General features: G+C 35.1%; 1 long non-coding RNA gene across 1 annotated transcript; it reads right to left on the bottom strand.

The window, feature by feature from the left end:
- Positions 1–10,979: 10,979 nt before the first annotated feature.
- On the bottom strand, positions 10,980–11,914 carry LOC146136273 (uncharacterized). Its single transcript, XR_014501629.1, has 4 exons — positions 11,721–11,914; positions 11,508–11,660; positions 11,240–11,365; positions 10,980–11,132 (listed from the first exon to the last, which is right to left on the bottom strand). It is a non-coding gene; the product is annotated as an uncharacterized LOC146136273 (long non-coding RNA).
- Positions 11,915–18,624: the final 6,710 nt, after the last annotated feature.

The following is an 18,624-nucleotide window of genomic DNA, read 5'->3' as shown; positions in this document are numbered from 1 at the left end:
TGAACGAAATGAACGAAATGAACGAAATGAACGAAATGAACGAAATGAACGAAATGAACGAAATGAACGAAATGAACGAAATGAACGAAATGAACGAAATGAACGAAATGAACGAAATGAACGAAATGAACGAAATGAACGAAATGAACGAAATGAACGAAATGAACGAAATGAACGAAATGAACGAAATGAACGAAATGAACGAAATGAACGAAATGAACGAAATGAACGAAATGAACGAAATGAACGAAATGAACGAAATGAACGAAATGAACGAAATGAACGAAATGAACGAAATGAACGAAATGAACGAAATGAACGAAATGAACGAAATGAACGAAATGAACGAAATGAACGAAATGAACGAAATGAACGAAATGAACGAAATGAACGAAATGAACGAAATGAACGAAATGAACGAAATGAACGAAATGAACGAAATGAACGAAATGAACGAAATGAACGAAATGAACGAAATGAACGAAATGAACGAAATGAACGAAATGAACGAAATGAACGAAATGAACGAAATGAACGAAATGAACGAAATGAACGAAATGAACGAAATGAACGAAATGAACGAAATGAACGAAATGAACGAAATGAACGAAATGAACGAAATGAACGAAATGAACGAAATGAACGAAATGAACGAAATGAACGAAATGAACGAAATGAACGAAATGAACGAAATGAACGAAATGAACGAAATGAACGAAATGAACGAAATGAACGAAATGAACGAAATGAACGAAATGAACGAAATGAACGAAATGAACGAAATGAACGAAATGAACGAAATGAACGAAATGAACGAAATGAACGAAATGAACGAAATGAACGAAATGAACGAAATGAACGAAATGAACGAAATGAACGAAATGAACGAAATGAACGAAATGAACGAAATGAACGAAATGAACGAAATGAACGAAATGAACGAAATGAACGAAATGAACGAAATGAACGAAATGAACGAAATGAACGAAATGAACGAAATGAACGAAATGAACGAAATGAACGAAATGAACGAAATGAACGAAATGAACGAAATGAACGAAATGAACGAAATGAACGAAATGAACGAAATGAACGAAATGAACGAAATGAACGAAATGAACGAAATGAACGAAATGAACGAAATGAACGAAATGAACGAAATGAACGAAATGAACGAAATGAACGAAATGAACGAAATGAACGAAATGAACGAAATGAACGAAATGAACGAAATGAACGAAATGAACGAAATGAACGAAATGAACGAAATGAACGAAATGAACGAAATGAACGAAATGAACGAAATGAACGAAATGAACGAAATGAACGAAATGAACGAAATGAACGAAATGAACGAAATGAACGAAATGAACGAAATGAACGAAATGAACGAAATGAACGAAATGAACGAAATGAACGAAATGAACGAAATGAACGAAATGAACGAAATGAACGAAATGAACGAAATGAACGAAATGAACGAAATGAACGAAATGAACGAAATGAACGAAATGAACGAAATGAACGAAATGAACGAAATGAACGAAATGAACGAAATGAACGAAATGAACGAAATGAACGAAATGAACGAAATGAACGAAATGAACGAAATGAACGAAATGAACGAAATGAACGAAATGAACGAAATGAACGAAATGAACGAAATGAACGAAATGAACGAAATGAACGAAATGAACGAAATGAACGAAATGAACGAAATGAACGAAATGAACGAAATGAACGAAATGAACGAAATGAACGAAATGAACGAAATGAACGAAATGAACGAAATGAACGAAATGAACGAAATGAACGAAATGAACGAAATGAACGAAATGAACGAAATGAACGAAATGAACGAAATGAACGAAATGAACGAAATGAACGAAATGAACGAAATGAACGAAATGAACGAAATGAACGAAATGAACGAAATGAACGAAATGAACGAAATGAACGAAATGAACGAAATGAACGAAATGAACGAAATGAACGAAATGAACGAAATGAACGAAATGAACGAAATGAACGAAATGAACGAAATGAACGAAATGAACGAAATGAACGAAATGAACGAAATGAACGAAATGAACGAAATGAACGAAATGAACGAAATGAACGAAATGAACGAAATGAACGAAATGAACGAAATGAACGAAATGAACGAAATGAACGAAATGAACGAAATGAACGAAATGAACGAAATGAACGAAATGAACGAAATGAACGAAATGAACGAAATGAACGAAATGAACGAAATGAACGAAATGAACGAAATGAACGAAATGAACGAAATGAACGAAATGAACGAAATGAACGAAATGAACGAAATGAACGAAATGAACGAAATGAACGAAATGAACGAAATGAACGAAATGAACGAAATGAACGAAATGAACGAAATGAACGAAATGAACGAAATGAACGAAATGAACGAAATGAACGAAATGAACGAAATGAACGAAATGAACGAAATGAACGAAATGAACGAAATGAACGAAATGAACGAAATGAACGAAATGAACGAAATGAACGAAATGAACGAAATGAACGAAATGAACGAAATGAACGAAATGAACGAAATGAACGAAATGAACGAAATGAACGAAATGAACGAAATGAACGAAATGAACGAAATGAACGAAATGAACGAAATGAACGAAATGAACGAAATGAACGAAATGAACGAAATGAACGAAATGAACGAAATGAACGAAATGAACGAAATGAACGAAATGAACGAAATGAACGAAATGAACGAAATGAACGAAATGAACGAAATGAACGAAATGAACGAAATGAACGAAATGAACGAAATGAACGAAATGAACGAAATGAACGAAATGAACGAAATGAACGAAATGAACGAAATGAACGAAATGAACGAAATGAACGAAATGAACGAAATGAACGAAATGAACGAAATGAACGAAATGAACGAAATGAACGAAATGAACGAAATGAACGAAATGAACGAAATGAACGAAATGAACGAAATGAACGAAATGAACGAAATGAACGAAATGAATGAAATGAATGAAATGAATGAAATGAATGAAATCTGAGGGAAATGTGACATGATTGAAATGAGTAAAATGTGAGGGAAATTTCAAAAAAAAAAAAATGTGAGGGAAATTTGAAGAAAAATTGAGCAAAATGTGAATGAAATGAGTGAATTAAATGTGAGTGAAATGTGAGGGAGAGTTAAGTGAAATATGAGAGAAATGTGAGTGAACTAGGAGTGAAATGTGAGTGAACTAAGATTGAAATGTGAGTGAAATGAGTAAATTGAGTGAAATGTGAGTGACATTTGATTGAAATGTGAGTGGAATGTGAGTGAAATGTGGATGAAATGAGTGAAATGAGTGTAATGTGAGTGAAATGTGGGTGAAATGAGTAAAATGAGTAAATTGTGAGTGAAATGTGAAATGAATGAAATCTGAGCGAAATGTGACATGATTGAAATGAGTAAAATGTGAGGGAAATTTCAAAAAGTAAAATGTGAGGTCAATTTGAAGAAAAAGTGAGCAAAATGTGAAATGAAATGTGTGAGGGAAAGTTAAGTGAAATGTGAGTGAACTAGGAGTGAAATATGAATGAACTAGGTGTGAAATGTAAGTGAAATGTGAGTGAAATGTGAGAGAAATGTGAATGAAATGTGAGTAAAATGCGAGTGAAATGTGAGTGAAATTTGAGCGAAATGTGAGTGAACTAGGAGTGAAATGTGAGTGAAATGTGCGTGAACTAGGAGTGAAATGTGAGTGAAAAAGTTAATTGAGTGAAATGTGAGTGACATTTGATTGAAATGTGAGTGGAATGTGAGTGAAATGTGGATGAAATGAGTGAAATGAGTGTAATGTGTGTGAAATGTGGGTGAAATGTAAGGTAAATTTCAAGAAAAAGTGAGCAAAATGTGAATGAAATGTGGGAATTAAATGTGAGTGAAATGTGAGGGAAAGTTAAGTGAAATTTGAGTGAAATGTGAGTGAACTAGGAGTGAAATGTGAGTGAACTAGGAGTGAAATGTAAGTGAACTGTGAGTGAACTATGAGTGAAATGTGAGTATGTGACATTATTGAAATGAGTAAAATGTGAGGAAAATTTAAAAACAATAAAATGTGTGTGAAATGTGAGTGAAATGAGTGAATGAAATGTGAGCAAAATGTGAGGGAAATGCGTAAATTAAATGTGAGAAAAATGTGAGGGAAAGATAAGTGAAATATGAGTGAAATGTGAGGGAACTAGGAGTGAAATGTGAGTGAACTAGGAGTTAATTGAGTGAAATGTGAGTGACATTTGGTTGAAATGTGGGTGGAATGTGAGTGAAATGTGGAAAAATGAGTGAAATGAGTGTAATGTGAGTGAAATGTGGGTGAAATGAGTAAAATGAGTAAATTGTTAGTGAAATGTGAAATGAATGAAATCTGAGAGAAATGTGACATGATTGAAATGAATAAAATGTGTGGGAAATTTCAAATAAATAAAATGTGAGTGAAATGTGGGGTAAATTTGAGGAAAAATTGAGCAAAATGCGAGGGAAATGTGTGAATTAATTGTGAGTGAAATGTGAGGAAAAGATAAGTGAAATATGAGTGAAATGTAAGTGAACCAGGAGAGAAATGTGAGTGAACTAGGAGTGAAATGTGAGGGAACTAGGAGTGAAATGTGAGAGAAATTTGAGTGAACTAGGAGTGAAATGTGAGTATGTGACATGATTGAAATGAGTAAAATGTGAAGGAAATTTCAAAAAAATAAAATGTGTGTGAAAGGTGAGGTAAATTTGAAGAAAAAGTGAGCAAAATGTGAATGAAATGAGTGAATTAAATGTGAGCAAAATGTGAGGGAAATGTGTAAATTAAATGTGAGTAAAATGTGAGTGAACTAGGAGTGAAATGTGAGTGAAATGTGAAGGAAATTTGACGAAAAAGTGAGCAAAATGTGAAGGAAAATTGAGTGAAATGTGAGTGACATTTGGTTGAAATGTGGGTGGAATGTGAGTGAAATGTGGAAAAATGAGTGAAATGAGTGTAATGTGAGTGAAATGTGGGTGAAATGAGTAAAATGAGTAAATTGTTAGTGAAATGTGAAATGAATGAAATCTGAGAGAAATGTGACATGATTGAAATGAATAAAATGTGTGGGAAATTTCAAATAAATAAAATGTGAGTGAAATGTGGGGTAAATTTGAGGAAAAATTGAGCAAAATGCGAGGGAAATGTGTGAATTAATTGTGAGTGAAATGTGAGGAAAAGATAAGTGAAATATGAGTGAAATGTAAGTGAACCAGGAGTGAAATGTGAGTGAACTAGGAGTGAAATATGAGAGAAATGTGAAGAAATGTGTGTAAAATGTGAGTGAAATGTGAGTGAAATTTGAGTGAAACGTGGGTGGGGTCCAAGTGAAATGCGTGAAATATGAAATAAGTGAAATGTGAGTAAAATGTAAAATAAGTGAAATGTGTGTAAAATGTGTGTAAAATGTGAAGGAAATGTGAGTGAAATATGAGTGAAATGTGTGTGAAAGCGTGAAATGTGAAAAGAGTGAAATTTGAGTGGGATGTGAGTGAAATGTGGATGAAATGAGTGAAATGAGTACAATGTGAGTGACGCAAAATGCGAAATGTGATTTGAATTTGAGTGAAATAAGTGAAATGATTGAAATGAGAGTGAAGTGTTACTTAAATTTGAGGGAAATTTAATGAAAAAGTGAGGGAAATGTGTGAACAAAATGAGAGTGAAAGGTGAGGGAAAGGTACGTAAAATGTGAGTGAAATGTTTGTGAATTATGAGTGAAATGAGAGTAAATTGGATATGTGAGTAAAATATCAGTGAAATGTGTGTGAAAAGCGTGAAATCTGAAATGAGTAAAATGTGAGGAAAAAGTCGGTAAAATGTGAGTGAAATTCGAGAGAAATGTTATTGAAATGTCAGTTAAGTGTCTATTAAATGTGAAAAGTGAAATGAGTGAAATGTGAAGGAAATGTAAGTGAAATGATTGAAATGAGTGAAATGAGTGAAATGTGAGTGAAATGTGAGGGAAATTTGAGGAAAAAGTGAGCAAAATGTGAGAGAAATGTGAGTGAAATATGAGTGAAATGTAAGTGAACTAGGAGTGAAATGTGAGTGAAATGATTAAATTGAGTGAAATGTGAGTGACATTTGATTGAAATGTGAGTGGAATGTGAGAGAAATGTGGATGAAATGAGTGAAATGAGTGTAATGTGAGTGAAATGTGGGTGAAATGAGTAAAATGAGTAAATTGTGAGTGAAATGTGAAATGAATGAAATCTGAGGGAAATGTGACATGATTGAATTGAGAAAAATGTGAGGGAAATTTCAAAAAAAATAATATGTGAGTGAAATGTGAGTGAAATTTGAAGAAAAAGTGAGCAAAATGTGAATGAAATGAGTGAATTAAATGTGAGTGAAATGTGAGGGAGAGTTAAGTGAAATATGAGAGAAATGTGAGTGAACTAGGAGTGAAATGTGAGTGAACTAAGAGTGAAATGTGAGTGAAATGAGTAAATTGAGTGAAATGTGAGTGACATTTGATTGAAATGTGGGTGGAATGTGAGTGAAATGTGGAGAAATGAGTGAAATGAGTGTAATGTGAGTGAAATGTGGGTGAAATGAGAAAAATGAGTAAATTGTGAGTGAAAAGTAAAATGAATGAAATCTGAGGGAAATGTGACATGATTGAAATGAGTAAAATGTGAGGGAAAGTTCTAAAAAATAAAATGTGTGTGAAATGTGAGGTAAATGTGAGGAAAAAGTGAGCAAAATGTGAATGAAATGTGTGAATTAAATGTGAGTGAAATGTGAGTGAAAGTTAAGTGAAATATGAGTGAAATGTGAATGAAATGTGAGAGAATTGCGAATAGAATGTTAGTGAAATGTCCGTGAAATATGAGTGAATTATGAGTGAAATGTGAGTGAAATATGTGTGAAATGTGAGAGAAATGTGGATGAAATGAGTGAAATGAGTATAATGTGAGTGAAATGTGGGTGAAATGAGTAAAATGAGTGAAATGTGAGGGAAATGTGACATGATTGAAATGACTAGAATGTGAGGGAAACTTTAAATAACTAAAATGTGAGTGAAATGTGACGGAAATTTGGGAAAAAATTGTATAAAATATGAGGGAAATGTGTGAATTAAATGAGAGAGAAATGAGTAAAATTAATGAAATGAATGAAATAAGTGAAATGAGTGAAATGAGTAAAAGGAGTAAAAGGAGTAAAAGGAGTAAAAGGAGTAAAAGGAGTAAAAGGAGTAAAAGGAGTAAAAGGAGTAAAAGGAGTAAAAGGATAAAAGGAGTAAAAGGAGTAAAAGGAGTAAAAGGAGTAAAAGGAGTAAATGGAGTAAAAGGAGTAAAATGAGTAAAAGGAGTAAAATGAGTAAAAGGAGTAAAATGAGTGAAAGGAGTGAAAGGAGTAAAAGGAGTAAAAGGAGTGAAAGGAGTGAAAGGAGTAAAAGGAGTAAAAGGAGTAAAAGGAGTAAAAGGATTGAAATGATTGAAATGATTGAAATGAGTGAAATGAGTGAAATGAGTGAAATGAGTGAAATGAGTGAAATGAGTGAAATGAGTGAAATGAGTGAAATGAGTGAAATGAGTGAAATGAGTGAAATGAGTGAAATGAGTGAAATGAGTGAAATGAGTGAAATGAGTGAAATGAGTGAAATGAGTGAAATGAGTGAAATGAGTGAAATGAGTGAAATGAGTGAAATGAGTGAAATGAGTGAAATGAGTGAAATGTGGGTGAAATGAGTAAAATGAGTAAATTGTTAGTGAAATGTGAAATGAATGAAATCTGAGGGAAATGTGACATGATTGAAATGAATAAAATGTGTGGGAAATTTCAAATAAATAAAATGTGAGTGAAATGTGGGGTAAATTTGAGGAAAAATTGAGCAAAATGCGAGGGAAATGTGTGAATTAATTGTGAGTGAAATGTGAGGAAAAGTTAAGTGAAATATGAGTGAAATGTAAGTGAACCAGGAGTGAAATGTGAGTGAAATGTGAGAGAAATGTGAAGAAATGTGTGTAAAATGTGAGTGAAATGTGAGTGAAATTTGAGTGAAATGTGGGTGAGGTCCAAGTGAAATGCGTGAAATATGAAATAAGTGAAATGTGAGTAAAATGTAAAATAAGTGAAATGTGTGTGAAAGCGTGAAATGTGAAAAGAGTGAAATTTGAGTGGGATGTGAGTGAAATGTGGATGAAATGAGTGAAATAAGTACAATGTGAGTGACGCAAAATGCGAAATGTGATTTGAATTTGAGTGAAATAAGTGAAATGATTTGAATGAGAAAAATGTGAGGGAAATTTCAAAAAAAATATAATGTGAGGTAAATTTGAAGAAAAAGTGAGCAAAATGTGAATGAAATGAGTGAATTAAATGTGAGTAAAATGTGAGGGAGAGTTAAGTGAAATATGAGAGAAATGTGAGTGAACTAGGAGTGAAATGTGAGTGAACTAAGAGTGAAATGTGAGTGAAATGAGTAAATTGAGTGAAATGTGAGTGACATTTGATTGAAATGTGAGTGGAATGTGAGTGAAATGTGGATGAAATGAGTGAAATGAGTGTAATGTGAGTGAAATGTGGGTGAAATGAGTAAAATGAGTAAATTGTGAGTGAAATGTGAAATGAATGAAATCTGAGGGAAATGTGAAAAATGTGAGTGAACTAGGAGTGAAATGTTAGTGAACTAGGAGTGAAATGTTAGTGAACTAGGAGTGAAATGTAAGTGAAATGTGAGTGAAATGTGAGAGTGAAATGTGAGGTAAATTTGAAGAAAATGTGAGCAAAATGTGAATGAAATGAGTGAATTAAATGTAAGCAAAATGAGAGGGAAATCTGTGAATTAAATGTGAGCGAACTAGGAGTGAAATGTGAGTGAAATGTGAGGGAAATTTGAGAAAAAAGTAAAAAAAAAAAAAAAAAAAAAAAAAAAAAGGAATGTGGTTTTATAAGATGTTTATTGTTTTTATATCTTTACAGTTTCTACAAACTCTTCGTCAACTGCATGCTGAAATATTGATTACGTCATTGTGTTGCCCTTTATCAAGAGCACATACTTAAAATTACAACTGTGAACATTGATATGTAAATAAAACTGTAGCTTGATATTATCATTTTTTTGTTTTGTAGTTTGCAGTTTAATATGTTGCAGTGAAAGCAAGGAATACCCTGTTATTGTCACACGTTAGTTAAATTTAAAAAGACGTCTATTGTCGAAAGACCTTGACGAGTAGTGGATGTGTTTTGGACGAATTAAAGATGATCTAAAGACGTCTTAAAGCCCCCGAAAGAGATCATATCTAAAAACGTTTTTCAAACGATTTTTATTCAAAAATGATACGGACTGATGATCCCCCAGTGTTAAGTTGCTTGTACTAACAAAATGTGCAAGTATTGGCGCATGGTTGTTTCTCGACTCGCTCCTCTCTGAGCCTGCATAGCTCAGTTGGTAGAGCGACGGTCCCGGCTTGACCGGAGGTCGTGAGTTCGAACCTCACTGAAGGCCTGTTGTTTTTCTGGCTTGCTCTGCTTGCATCATAGATCGACAGATTCGGCGAGTCTGCGATGGCTTTTCGAGTTCGCAAATTTACGAAGAATTGAATTTTTATTTTTAAGCCGTTTGTTAGCGATAGTGATCGAGGCCAAAGCCTAATGACTTCTTACAATGTGTTTACCCACGCAATACTTAACGGAGTTCGCGAAATATTGCGTTTATTGCAGTAGTTAACAGTAAGCATTTGTTTTTTCAATGAGAATTTTTCTCACGTTTGACGCAGTGTAGCACCAGGATTACGTATTTGCTTAAACATTTTTGCTTAAACACGCTATCAAGCAAGTCTAAGCAATTGCTGCTGCATCCTAAAGTTTTACGTTTGGGAGTTATTTCTCAATTGACAGGTTTTCGTTACTTAAAAGATGTATTGCATGCTTAGCCAAGTGTTGTGCGCTATAGTTAACCGACTTCACATCACATGATTTGAAAATTCTATTTAGTGTCACTTAGTTCAAACGTTTAGGCATAAGCAAATTTATTATGACATTTCAAAAAATATGTTTGCATTATTTATGTCATTTACGAAGATCTTACGAATAATCGGTAAATATTCTATTTAACCTGGGCAACGCCGGGTATTTCGTCTAGTTAACAATTAGCCTTTCCACATGGCCAACTTGAAAGGTGGCTTTTTCAAAGGTGGCTTTTTTGGCCACTTTTAGCGGTCAATTCACATGGCCGTTTAGATAAAGTGAACGCTGTTTGTGCCAGAGTTTTCTATCATTCGTACGGTTGTCTTTGGGCATACAAGCGATAACAGACCAAAAAATTATTGCAAAGATGTAGTATTTTGGAGATATATGAAATAGTAGCTAAAAGAGACAAGTTTATTTGGAAACCAAAAGTAAGAAAGAGACGGCGGTTGCTGACTACAAATTGTTATATCCTCATTTTTTCCTATTAAAGATGATTTTGCAAAAGCGGATTGCTGTCAAAGTTTCAGATGCACAAAGGATTTTCACAATTTGTTGTATTTTGCATAATATTTGTGAACATAAAAGAACCCCAGACCTTCCATATTTTATAGAGATATATCTAAGCCTGCCATTATACCACAAGGTTACCTGCCATTATACCACAAGGTACAGGCTCAACAGAGAATAGTTTAGTGAGGAACATCATCTGTCAATATCTTGCTGACAATTGTGCAATGATCAATTTTGATATTTTTAAATGTTTATTCAAAATAAAAACTCAAGAATGTATAGCAAATGTTAATAACAAAAATGATATAGCAAGATAATAAATTACAAAAAAAACGTGTACAGTGCATTTAAAAAACAGAATGACAAAAACGAACAAGAAAAAACATTTCTTTAATATGTTGAAATACAGTGATTTTAAAAACCATTTAAAAAGAAAGGTATAAACAAATTCAGTTAAAGCTACCAAAGTATGGGAAGTTATTTACTTTAAGGGTGGGCATCAATAATGTTTTTGTTCTCCCATTGCATTGATCATCTTTCCATTTTCTTGTGAAATCTTTGCTCTATCCCTTTCACCCTCACCAGCAATTAATTTTATCATTTCGTCCAAAGACTTTTCTGATTCATTTTCTATACAATATAAAAACAATGATTTGAAATTCAGTAGTAAGTAAATTTGTCGTTGCGGACAAAACTAAGAGTTTTACTAAATAAACAAAATAAAACTCAAATTTTACCTGTTACCCCAACTGACTCAGCGACTGCTGTGGTGTGCTGGTTCATCAGTTGTCAACAGCTTGAGATGAGAATTGATGTTCCTGAGTTTGAATTGGTATCAATTCAACACCCTCACGGGCGGATGCCTAAAGACAGCAAGACACTGCTAAACTTTTCACATTATAGAACATATTTAAATAGGCCTACCCAAAAGTTGTCAAAAAAACAGCAGGATGAAAATAATTTAGCAATATACTACCTGATATTTAAAATTGCAATAAAACGTACCATACTGCTAGGACAGGATGCTAATATTCTGTTTAATAGTTGGAAATATGGTCGAGACACTGCTTTGGTTGATGAGGACAAAGTTATTTAAACCACCACAAAGGTCATTGCAAGTTTCTTGATTTTGTTTCCATTTGTTATTTTGTTCGTAACCTGTTTGATGAACTGTCATTAGAAATAAGCAAACAAATTGAAAAATCTTCATGCACTTACTTTGAGGAGGAATATCCTTTGTAATTGCGTCAAACAAAAAATCGGACATTTTTCAAATTCATTTTTCCAACAAATTATTCTATTGAATACAATTATAAGATTACAGGTTGCTTGTTCTGACCATTTTGCCCTAGAATTCATGGCAAGCTATTAAAGAGAATTAAAGTTAGGAAATAAAACACTTTTGTTTTGTAACAAGATAATTAAAATACAGAACAGTTGCTAAAACAACCCAAAAATATTGTTGGTAAGTTGTTAGCAAAATATAGCATCACACACTTACCGAAGTGATTTAGAAAATATACAATACCGCCCCCAAAAACAGATAAACATACTGCAATTTAACTCTAAAGCCACTGCGGGTTCTTCAGCAAAATTATTTTTTCCATAACAAGGCATGTGCTGCAGACCTCTCCAAACACGTTGTGGCAGCTGCAAATAGCTTTGTCGCGCAAAAAAACTGATCGTTTAAATCACAGCAACGTGTGTTGCAAAGTACAAAATAAGGTGAACCTAGCACACAGTATTCTAAAACCGTTAACTATACAATAAATTTTGGCGCTGGTCTAGAATCCTACCACAACGTTGAAATGATTATTAAGCAATGCATAATATGTGGGTTAGGGTGTCGGTTAGTGTTTGGGTGTGGGTAGGTCAAGTAATATTGTTTAACACTATTACTGGACTCACCCAAACCCAAACGCTAACCGGCACCCTAACCCAAATAATGTTCGTTGTGGTAGGATTCTAGACGAGCGCCTAAATTTTAATTACAATACACCTTTTGTCACTAAAATGTACCTTGCCTTCGCTATGGAACACATGGCTGCGTAAAAATCGTCACTTAACAACACATAAACCGAAATTAGGTAGAAGGTGAACTGGGCAAACCGAAAACCTTACGATACGCACACCCAAAAGCCACCTTTCGCAAAAGCCACAGTGGCCTGGACCTACTCTGGAGTAGGGCCAGCGAAAAGCCACCTTTTTGGCGGAAAAGTGGCTTTTTCGGAGGCAAAGGTGGCCAGACCACCTTTAAAGCCACCTTTGAAGCGGCCATGTGGAAAGGCTAAATATGGCTTATCGACAGAAGAATAACATCTTGTTGTTGAACGTGTTGCTAAAAGCTACAACTCGGGTACATATGTCCCCGGGCGCCAAGGTACAGGGGCGCCAAAATGAGGCTTACAAAATATTCACAACAAGCAAAAAACGATCATAAGCAAGATCGCTCCAGCGGCTGTGGCAGATGTCATCTGCCACCCTTACTGATGCTGTTGCCAGCCATTCACAGCAACCAAGATACTGATTCTGCGTGCAGCTGGTTTCGTCTAACTCAGTGTTTTTTAACCTTTATTAAATCGCGCCCCCTTGGTAATTGTCTGCGCTTTGCGCCCCCCTACAACAACAACCAATTGGGTATGTTTGAATTACATATTAGTTAGACAACACAAAAAATAGTAAAGTGTATCGTTGGTCGCGCGTAGCGAAAAATATTCAGTTTCGAATTAGCTAAAAACAGGTTCGTGTCTCCGTGCATGTTTTTAGTCTGTTATCATACATAAAACAGTTCGAAAGGGGTGTAAAGAAACGACACATGTCTGTTTGTGCTTGTAATTATAACGTGTTCGCCTGGTAAAGTGTTAAATATTTCACCTAGATACTCATTTCCTTTCGTTGCCGTTCTGGCAAATCTAGCCGACATTCGACACTGCTAATCTCCATCGCAGTCGCTCTTGTGCTATATAGTGTCACGCTACTGTTGGATTAAACACAACAGTCAACTGATGCATGCCTTACTGGCAACATGTGTTTTTACTGCGCAGTAAGCTCTTTTATTGAAAGCGAGCTATGCTAAATTATGTGAATGTACAATAAATCTATAAGCGACCTGACAGTATGCTTTTTAAATTACAATGAAAGTTTGTCTTAGTTTCGATTTAGTGGAGTTCAGATAGCACGGTGGTCATGTCTCACCTGTTGAAATATACAGGGGCATAACATTTATCGTTTATCTATAAGTTAGCCAAACTATAATTTGCATAGGACCGTTATATTTTCTATGCACGTTATATCTTCGCAAAACATGCAAAGGTACTCACAGAGACTTGGTGCTAAAAACAATTGTCAACAAAACAAGAAAAAAACAAGTAAATAAAAGAGACCTTTTTTTAGTTTTAATCGTAAAGTTGGGCAAAAACAGAGTTTGTACAGGCGTAGTAGTGGTGCGCAACTCAATTGCACAACTTACAACTATACCTTTGTTCCGACTAAACATAGTCGTAATTGGTCGTAAAATGTAGCAATCATAGTCCAGCAACTGAAAAACTACTAAACATTATTTAGTAGCGAAGCTCGCAAATCGCAAATCCACGAACAATGTCTTCAGTCATCTACACGTGTAATTTTATTGTACAGTATATCATAAAAAAACAGAATGAACACCAAACTAAACCATTAAAATCACTACATAAAGTTAAACATTGAATTAGAGCTCGCGCCTCCCTTAAGAATTGCTTGACACCCTTATGGGCACAAACACTGTCAATTCTTCACCATAGAAAAACACAAAGTATTATATCTTTTTGTTTGTTACTTCGATGCACTTCGCTGACAAAAAACAAACCTAGATGGAAAATGGTCGACAAGATTAATAAAAATACGTAAAACTGCAATAGACACATCTGCGCCAAAAGCCAAGACTCGTTTCGTGATGGTTTGAACCGAGCTGCTGTGAAACAGACCCAAACAAAATGCTTGATTTGGTGTATTTATCTAAACAGAAGAAACAAGCGACGTAAGAGAATGCCTGGAGAAAAAGCAAAAGATGTAGGACTTTTATCAGAAGAAGAAATTGTGCGCGTTTCAAAGAATCTATTTGATCGGCTTCAACATGAGATGTTAACACGTTTTTCACAACTAAAATACCTAAACAATAAATTTGGATTTTTGCTTGACGTTAAGACTCTTCTATCTGACACAGACGAGGATGCAGTATGCGTCGAAATTGTGCAGATTTTGCATTTCTACGACACGGACATCAATAGCAACGAACTTTTCATTGAAATTGGTGATTGCCGAATGCTAATTAGTAATCGAACTGAAATTCTACCAGAAACTCCTTTTGGAGTCCTTAAGAGTTTATTGGTTTATGTTTTATGGGGATGACGGATTTCCCAATCTGCGAATTTCACAACAAATTGTATTAACAATAGCAGTTTCAATTGCAAGTTGTGAGCGGTCGTTCAGCAAATTAAAACTTATTTCGTCGTATCTGCGTGCATTAATGGGACAGGATTTTCTCAGTGATCTTGCTATTCTTAGCGTTGAAAGAGAAATATTGGAAACAACAGATTTCGATGACGTGATTGACCAGTTTGCGACAGTGAAATCAAGAACAATAAATCTATCTATTGTAGACTATGTAAATCATTTCATGTTTGACAGTGACTGAGTGAGTCATATGGTGTAGTTTGTATAACGCTTTTTCTTTAAATACCTACATTGTTCTACTAAAATTTGAATTGTTTTCCGTATGAAGTAGGGTATATTATGCTAATTTAATAGAAAATATGATGAAACATAGAGGAGGGGGCGCCAAAGTTATAGTTTGTCCCCGGGCGCAAAATACCCTCGCTACGCCTCTGATAAGAGCTTTCGTGTTTACCGTATGTTTTATGATGTTTCTGCTTATGCGACAGTCTTATTGCCTATGCCAAGCAACGCTAACTAACATCAAAGTGTTAAATGCTAAATGGCCTGTTCCGCCATTATCACGGCAGTCAGCATTTAGAATGTCTGTAGCTACTTGAGACCGCAATCCGCTTGTAAACTGACTTTTTCTTAGCTATCGACTTGTACTGTTTACAGCAAGGGTCGGCAACCTTTTTCTAGTCGCAGGCCAAAACCAAACTCAGAAAGGTCTCTGCGGGCCGCACAAATGTTAACTAATAATTGTGTTATTAAATGTTAGAAATGTGAATCAGGCGGGCCTCGGATCGTTTTTGCACTTGAAAACGTGTTTAATTACATTTAAGGAGGCAGTAAAGTGTTAACGCAAAGCGAAAAAAAAGAGTTTGTTTGGTTTAAAATTAGAGTTCATTCGTCGTCATCCGTGCAATGAATGAAAAGTGTAATAAAACTACTTTGATGGAAAGCGATAGCATTTAAAGGTAATCTATATAGCTCAGTGTTTGTTAACCTTTTTAAGTCAAGGTACACCTGGCGAGCGAAGCGAACGCGATTTTTTTTGTATACGGGCATTTCTTTTAAATTTCTAGCACATTTTCATTACAATGCCGAAAATGAAAAATAAATAAAATGTTAAAAAATATATGTCCAATATTTTAGAATAAGTACGTTTTCCGTTTTTCCGCGACGTACTTGGCAACCTTCCACGGTGCAACGGTAATAAAGAGCTAATCGAGTTCAAAAGACAGCATCAAAACGTAAACAAACCGGACGCAGAATGGTCATTCACGCGAAGCGCGAACATTTTTCGCACTTACGTAGTTAAAATAGTCAAAAAGTGTGTGAAATGGACTCGTTTCTAATTTATCAAAGAGGCGGCGGGCCGGATGAATTACATCGGCGGGCCGGATCCGGCCGTTTAACTAAGGTATTTAGAACGACAAATTATAATCCTGACACGACACGCTAATATCGAGTAGGCATACCATATGTCCTCTTTTAGGGGGATTTGTCCTCTTTTCTCAAGAAAAGTGATTGGTCGTCCGAGGACGCTAAAAAATGTCCAAATGTTTTCTTTTTTCGCATTTCGAGTTAGTTGCTTATACTTTCAATAAGACTTCTGGCGAGACATTTTATTTATTTGCACAAAATTACTGTAGCTATGAAACATGCTGAATTGCTGGCTTAAAAAAGTTTTTTTAACAAATTTCCCTACCAGCCCTACCTTTTTGATTGGTATTGCAAACTTTGCGCCAGAAAAATTTCAACAGAACCTCGTGTAAAAATACACATTAATAAAGCAAAGGTGTGAGTTTTGTAGTCCTAGCCTACTATCCATGTTACTGTATGTGGTATAGGCTACGTTCTTATTTCTTACAGAAGCATGTCTATATACCAGCGGTCGGCAACCTACGGCCCGCCGGCCAAATGCAATTCTTCCGGCCCGTCGCCTCTTTGACAAACTAGACACGGGTCCATTTCACACAACTTTGACTATTTTAACTATACGTACGGGCAAAAAATTTTCAGATTAATCTTTATGCATCCCTTTTGTTTACGTTTTGATGTTGTCTTCTGACCTATAGATCAGCGTTTCTTTACCGTTGCATCGTGGAAAAAGTGCGTCGCGGACAAACGGAAAACGTAATAAAAAATATTGAATATATTTTTTAACGTTTTAATATTTTCGGCAATATAATAAAGCCGGAATACCAAAAATAAATCGTGCTCGCCAGGGGGGGGCCAGTACTTTAAAAGGTAAACAAACACTGAACTAGATTAAGGTTATCGCGTTTCTTCAAAGTAGTGTAGAGGGTGGGTCTGATTATTGAGTCTTCATTTATATAATTGCCAAGATGAATCGACCACACTCCTTCAAGATTTGAGATGGCCTGTCTTCGTGAGGCCAGATAGGTCCAATTCTTTCCTTTAGTTCAGATACATGAACAGTCAATTTTGCTGTCTTCAGTCACAAAAGCACTCGAGTTTGCTGTCTGAGTAAAAGCTGTAAAAGCCTCATTTTATATTGATTGAACACGCTATTTATAGACGAGAATCAGTTAAGAAAATTTCTGCGAACAAAGAAAGATTTACGTCATTAATTCTTATAATACTTAACAAAATACCACGTGACAAAAAGGGCGTATCTCAAGCCTTTTTCACACTTATTTCTGACGCGAAACATACAATTTTTACGTCAAAATGCGATTGCGAAACAGCTTCTGACTTCAGTTAAATGTCAACAGTTTGAAATCACGCGACCGGGGAAACCGATTAATGTTCAGACCGCGGTGTTTTGAAAACATATGCTAAAACGGATATAAATGCCTTGACGCATAAAAATTGGTGTCAGCAATTTGAATTTTTGCAAATTCGCTGCAGGGATATCGCAAACATTAGAATGTGGTTGCAAAAATCTACGTAACGGAATTTTACCGAAAACTTTCCGTTTATCGTTTGCACATTGGCTGCAAGAAGTAACGCAAACATTGAAAGGATTGCAAAGAATTTAGGCCATAGATTTTTACTGAAAATTTTCCGTTACGACACATCGATTAAAACAAAAATTCTCTGTGTAAACACAATATGACGAAGTGGCTGCTATAGTAGCTTTATTACACTTTTCATTAGTAGTACGTATGACGACGTGTGGACTCGAATTTTAAACCAACAAACAACGTTTTTATATAATTTACTGCCTCCTTGAATTTAATCAAACGCGTCTTTAAGTGCAAAAAAAGATCCGGGGTCAGCCTAATTCACACTTGGTCTAACATTATAATAACACAATTCTTAGTTAACATTTTGCGCGGCCCGCAGATACCTTTCTGAGGTTGGTTTTGGCCGGCGACTAGAAAAAAGTTGCCGACCCCTGGTCTTCATACAGGTAGTTCTCAGCAGATACTTTCATTTTTCTGTATTATTCTTTGATTTAGACAACCATAAAACAGAATAAGCTATAAATTATAATGCCCGCAAGGTAGTCATATGATGAATCTGAATAATAAATTTGATTTGTTGTGTAGCGTTTTTGACTTAAAAACTGTGACCCCGTCAACTCTGACCATTCGGTGAACAGCTTGCCGGCTGAATCGCTAATGCTGTCATTTTAACTTCCCGCCGCGTGTTGTAATTTCGTTGGTCGAATGGCCGATTTCCTAAGTGTGTTATGTGTCGCGTTTTCTATTGAATTAGTAATTACTCACATCAGGCC

Source organism: Ascidiella aspersa, chromosome 8 (genome assembly GCF_963924565.1).
Source record: "Ascidiella aspersa chromosome 8, kaAscAspe10.2, whole genome shotgun sequence".
Classification (NCBI taxonomy): Eukaryota; Metazoa; Chordata; class Ascidiacea; order Phlebobranchia; family Ascidiidae; genus Ascidiella; species Ascidiella aspersa.
The sequence above is the reverse complement of the archived record's forward strand: the minus strand, read 5'-3'. Positions and strand labels throughout refer to the sequence as shown.